Source organism: Crocodylus porosus, unplaced genomic scaffold, assembly GCF_001723895.1.
Source record: "Crocodylus porosus isolate Cpor-Errol unplaced genomic scaffold, CroPor_comp1, whole genome shotgun sequence".
NCBI classification, from domain to species: Eukaryota; Metazoa; Chordata; order Crocodylia; family Crocodylidae; genus Crocodylus; species Crocodylus porosus.
In genome coordinates, this window is record NW_017728918.1 from 981,269 (window position 1) to 987,674 (window position 6,406).

The window sequence follows — 6,406 nt, forward strand, 5'->3', positions numbered from 1 at the left end:
AAAAACACCAGGGCTGATATCCTGTTTCCATTCAAGTTAACGTAAAAAAATCCCATTAACTTCAGTAGGGTAAAGAGTTCACCAAATGTTTCTTAAAAGTTTAAGGACTTGATTGGAATGTAAGTAACTGTTGATTTGGACAGAAAACGATCAATTAACCAACCAGGGACTGAATGATGTTTTAAACTTGCCAAAGAAAGGAATCTGACATGAAAATGGAAGACATCCAATCAGACTAAAGGAGATTAATTACATAGGGTACTCAAAGCCAGTGTCCAAGAAACCCCATACAGAAGAAAGGTAGAAGGAATTGTAAAAAAATGAAAGGCCCCCAACCACAAGGATCATATAAGGATACTTGGGCAGGTTAACATTCCCAATCAAATTACTTGTAACAAAAAAATGTCATAAAAACAGTATTTTGAGATTAGTAAAAGGTCTTGGGTGATGAATGCTCAGACAGATGGAGGGTTGTCACTCAGAAAGGTTATCACTTGGTACGAGTAGGCCCCTTCTCTAATGTGCGTCTTCAAGCACAATTTTTTTTTTTTTGGCCTATCATCGACACATAGAGCAGCTTTCCCCCACTCCTGAGAAGGGTCGGACCCAGGGCGGTTTTCCTGGCAGCTGGTGACTGCATATCGAACAACTTCTAATGGCAGATACACAGGGCTGCTCCCCCTTCACAAGGCCAGATGGCCAAGGAGAGGAAACTCCAGCACCCAGGGGACACTGAATTCGATTGCCAAAGTGACAGCATAACACATTGGGGAGTTTACTGGAAACAGGACATGAAGGGAAGGAATAGGTTAATCATTAGATCCATCAAATGCAACAAACTCACCCAACTCCACCTGCCTAACTGCCTCCGGGGCAATAGCCAAGATTGCATGAGATGGAGTGTGGCAGCATAGTGGCACTGAAAGTCTTAAAGAAAATCAGCTCTTTTTTCCTTCTTCTCCCCATCTCTCTCACTCTATATGAATTCTGGGTCTTCTTGAGCTTGTTGGTTTTCCTTGTCTGAGATCCTCCCTAAACCTTGGTTGGCTCTTGATAGTCAGCCCCAGCTCAGTTCTCTCCCTCCTCTTCATGGCCTCTGGTCATTGCCATTCTGGAGCTGCAGATAAACTCAGAGGGGCACATGAACACATGCAAGCACATGCATTTTCAGCAGCTCAAATAGAAGCAGTGCAAATTTGAGCCAGGGGGAACTAGAGGCAGGGACCTGCACCTGTGCTGATGCCAGCAGTATAAAAAGCTGCCTTGGCAAGTAGCTCACTCTCAGGAGCTTCTGGAGCCCAGGCAGCTGGTACCTCAGGACACTATCCCTTGTGCCAGCTGGATTGCTGCAGAGCCCTGAGAGTTCCCTGCACCTTCTACGCACTGCAGCAGTCTGGCAGTGGGGGGCTGCTGCCTGGCTGTGATCTGTTGCCACCTGCTACATGCCTGCCAGACCTGGATGGGGACTGCATGGCCATTACAATCATCTGCACCTCTGGGCCAGCTGCCAGTGGGCTGTGGTTGCAGAGCTGGCCTTTGTGTGACGCTACTGCCATGTGTGCCACCACCCAGCCATCTGGGCACCTATTGCCTGGAAGATGTTCTCAGTGTGGTGGCCTGCTTTGAATTGTCAAAGTATGTCTTCCTGGCCCCAAGAGGCCAGGAGGTCAGCCACCTCCACCTGGGTCCTAGGTGCTAACTCTGAGCAGGGTCCTCTGCTTGGGCTTGGGTCCTGCCACTTGCCTCACCAGCAGGAATTCTAGTGCTCTCTATTTAAAAAAAACTGCAAAATCCCTGATTAAAAAAAAATCCCAAAGTCACTCTTTAAAATACCGCAAAACCCATGTTCTTCCACAAATAAAACAAAAGACCATTAGACATAGACATATATAGCAAGAGAGAAACACAGAGAGAGAGACCAAATGGGCAATGTTTTATCGATATATTTACAATTTTAAAGTAATTTGGAAGCCTACCAATACCTCTATCATCGTATTAAAATCAGTACTAAATATCTATATGGTTTGGCATTGATTTTTGGCTTTTTGTCATAGAAAAATCAGAGCTGCCCCCACCCCCTATGGGGTTTGTGGGTGGATTGTGGGGGGACTGTAGGTGTGAGGGGCATGTGGGGGGGCAGCTCAGGAGGGTCCCCTGCCCCCCACAGGGTGCAGCCCTCCTGCACAGCTCATGGGTTGCACCACCACAGGGCCACAGTCCCTCAGCAGGGGCTATAGCCCCCCAACAGGGGTCCACAGCCCCTCAACAGGGGCTACAGTTGAACAACAGGAGCTACAGCATCCCAGCAGGGGCTATAGTCCCCCAACAGGGGCTACAGCCCCTCAGCAGGAGCCAAAGTCCCCCAACAGGGACCACATGCCCCCCTGCAGGAGCTACCACCTTCCCCCTGCATGGCCCCAACCCCCAATCATCTCCCATCTTTCCCCCAGCTGGTCCCAGCCCCGAATCACTGCCCTGCCTGGCACCCAAGTTGCCACTGTTATATCACCAGGGTGCAGCCCAGCTGGCAGCATACTACGTGGTACCACGGGTTGTCTGGCAGCTTTGGTTCACTCGGGCTGAGTGGTGCCAGGCTTGGGGGACAGCTTGAGTGGCCCAGAGCTGTCAGACTTCATCCAGCACTGCGTGGCACCCTACTGAACCAGGCTGCACCCGAATGATGCAGCAGTGGCAGCGTAGATGCCAGGCAGGTGGGGGCTTTGCCATGATGCCCTGAGTGGCCTCCACCACCACTGCTACTGCTGGTGAGTGCAGTTGCCAGGAAGACTAAAGGCATCCTTGGCTGCATCCATAGGAGTGTTTCCAGCAGGTCAAGGGAAGTGATTATTCCCCTCTATTCAGCACTGGCGAGGCCACATCTAGAGTACTGTGTCCAGTTTTGGGCCCCACACTACAGAAATGATGTGGGCAAATTGGAGAAAGCCCAGCAATGAAAATGGCTGGGAGGCTAGGGGACATGACTTCTGAGGACAGGTTTATTTAGTCTAGAGAGGAGTCAACTGAGAGGGGATTTAAAAGCAGCCTTCAACTACCTGAGGAGGGACTCAAAAGAGGATGGAGGCAAACTGTTCTCAATGGTGACAAATGACAGAACAAGGAGCAACTGTGTCAAGTTGCAGCAAGAGAAGTTCAGGTTGGATATTAAGAAAAAACTCTCTCACTGGGAGGGTAGTGAAGCACTGGAACAGGTTACCCAGAGAGGTGGTGGAATCTCCATCCCTGGAGGTTTGTAAGACCCAGCTAGACAAAGCCTTGGCTGGGATGACCTAGTTGGAGATGGTCCTGCTCTGAGCAGGGGGTTGGACTAGATGATCTCCTAAGGTACCAACCCTCGTTTTCTATGATTGTCTGATCTGGTTAATTTAAAGATTTGCCTGGATTTCAATTCTGCTGTTGTCTCTCTGGCTAACACCAAATTGTTTCTCTTGAAGCAGTAGTAAGGTAATTTAAATTTACTCTTGTTTTTTATCACATCCTTTTACGCTCCATTACTGGGTGCACACAGAGCGATAATTACTACCATGTTGAATGATACAACAGCAGTAGGGCTAAACTATTGAGCCAATGAATGCATCCTCTGGCTTTTCTGCAAGATATAATAAAAGAGGTATTTGCCTCTATTCATGAACCTGAGGCCAGTGAAATGTTATGGGAAGACTATTGCTGCTCCTCTGCTCTTAGGCTAAATTGTATGTGGCTTAACATCTCTAGTAGTGCAGTTCCGGAAATGGCCATACAACTGTAAATTCAATAAGAGAATTTCCTTAGGAGATAATGTCAATTCTGTTGGATGTTGTGACAGAATAATGGTCTTCTGCCACAATAAAAATGCCAACAAGAAGTCAAGTGGTTTATAGAAAATAAACGTCAAGATGAAAGCAGACTTTTATTTCCAAAGTAGCATGAGTCTATTATCCTGTCAGGTCCTACTTTTTCAGTATTTTGATTCCCATTATATTAAAATGAATGAAGAACAGTGAAATAATGAGAAATCCTCTTAGCCAGTCAGAAGCAAGTGCAGCCTGATGGACACAACTCAGTTGTTATTCACTTTAGTTGGTGTCTTTATTGAAATACTGCATTATCCTGGCCCTCTGGCAGGGAAAATGTGTACAGTGCTTTAGGCACAAAGAAACCAACCCTATCCATTTCTGATGATATCTCCTTGCAGAAAAAAGCTCTAGGTAAAGCAAAACTGCCCACTGTTTTCACCTGAAAGGGGTGGGCATATGTAGATAGGGCAGGCGGGAGGCAAAGTAAGAATACATAAGAACATAAAAAAGCCATTTACTGTGTCAGACCCTAGGTCCATCTTGCCCAGTATCCTGTGTCACATAGTGGCAGAGAGTGCATGCGGAAAGGGAGAGTGAACTGGTTCTGACCAGGGCTGTTTCCACTGTTCTTCTCTTACCCACAGCCTCTAGCATTTAAGATCTATGACTTTATGTCCACGAAGCAAAGATAAATATGAAATGGGCATTTGAGGCAGGTGGAAGATGGCTGTGGACATAGACAATTGGGCGAATGATTATCCAAGCACAATGAATGCAGATCCTTATGATGGGCCTCAGATGCCGCATCCAAGCAAGCAGGTGCATGTGGTGCTACAAACCACCTCTTTGTGGTGCCACAAACACACATGGGGTACATTCAAATATGCCCGGAAGCAAAAAAAAAAAGAAAAAGCACTGAGAAAAACACAGTGAAGTACACGCAACAGGAGTGTGTGTTGGCTGATGCAGAGGCTTGGTCCTCCAGGGAGATGCTCTGGCTGCCAGCAAGAGTGCCTCCAGGCTTTCAGTTGTGCCCTGGCTCCTCCAGCATGCTGGCAGCTGAGAGCAGCCAGGCAAGGGCAGTTTGCCCAAAGGAGGACAATTTGTCCCTCAACAAAGCACACAGGCAGGATGTGCGTTGCAGCAAAAAGTAGTGGCACAGATTTGTGCCACTACTATTTTTGCCATTACAAGCTCACACCCCTGCACGTCCGGACAGGACCATCCTGGGGTATTAATGGATAGGAGAAGTTCTCACGACCTACCTGTATGTCTCAAATATTTCCTTAGATGCTGTATAGGATCCAAATATTGTGTTTAGTGATAATAATAGAGCTGATCATCCCACAACAGAGTTGAAAGGATGGACTCCATCTAAGGGCTTTATCTCCTTAAACAGTGTGCTCAACAAGTTAAATGCAAGCCTCTAGTAGTTGGGAGACGTGTGCTAACAGGCTGTGCGGAAGTGGGCCTTGAGAACAGACTGAAACAGGGTAGCGCTGGTGTTACTGCACTGCGAAGGCATGCCAAAAGTAAAGGGCAGTAGGGAAGGAGGCAGAGAGACCAGCATGAAAGCAAAATGCTAAGGACACACTTGGCGTCACTCATACTTTTGTTTTTTACACTAAGGAACTCCCCACTCATCAACCAACCAAAATCAAATGGCCTCTAGAAAAGAGACAATATGTTCTTCCCATATTACGGAGACAACTTCTGGCAGGTTATTTACATGATCTTTCAGAGTTACTTCACCTGCTCTTTCTCCTTACGTTCCTGTTTTGCCTTAGTATAACCCCCACTCTCCATCGTCTCAGAGGGAAATGCTACAGTGCTAGCATTTTGTAGATGTCTATCTTCTCACTGGGGGAAGAACTACCAAGACATATAGTCTCTAGAGATGAACCCAGCATGATTTAACACTTCCACGTTTGTCACCCTGCCTTGCCATCTTATTCAAAGAATTTTACGCAGGCATCTGATACGAAAGCTGTTTAAACTTTTGATGTGTTTGCCGTAAGTCATCCATGTTTCCGAGCCATATAAAATAAAAGAGTGGATTAAACACTTCTCATAAATATGGATTTTCACTTTCATTGACAGTTTGTTAAGGTTCCAGGCTCCAGAAATATATTTTACTATTAAAACTAAACCTATTTAAATTCATTTTGAAATTATGACAACCTGTATTAACTTGAATAAAATTAAGGTTTAAATTTACTATACTATGAGCTATTAAAACAACTTGACAACCATATTTGTTGTCAATGTTATAGAAATACTCAAACAACTAAAATGATTGAAGTTCAGAGTGACCTAGATAGACTGGAGGATTGGGACGAAATAAATCTCTTGAGGTTCAATTATTGCGAAGTCCTGCACATAGGACGGAGCAATCCCATGCACTGCTACAGGCTGGGGCTGACTGGCTGGGCAGCAGCTCTGCAGAAAAGGACCTGGGGGTTTCAGTGGACAATAAGTTGAATATGAGCCAGAAGTGTGCCCTTGTTGCCAAGCACTTACATTGAACACCTTCAAGAGTAAATTGGATGCTTATCTTGCTGGGATCCTATGACCCCAGCTGACTTCCTGCCCTTTGGGCAGGGGGCTGGACT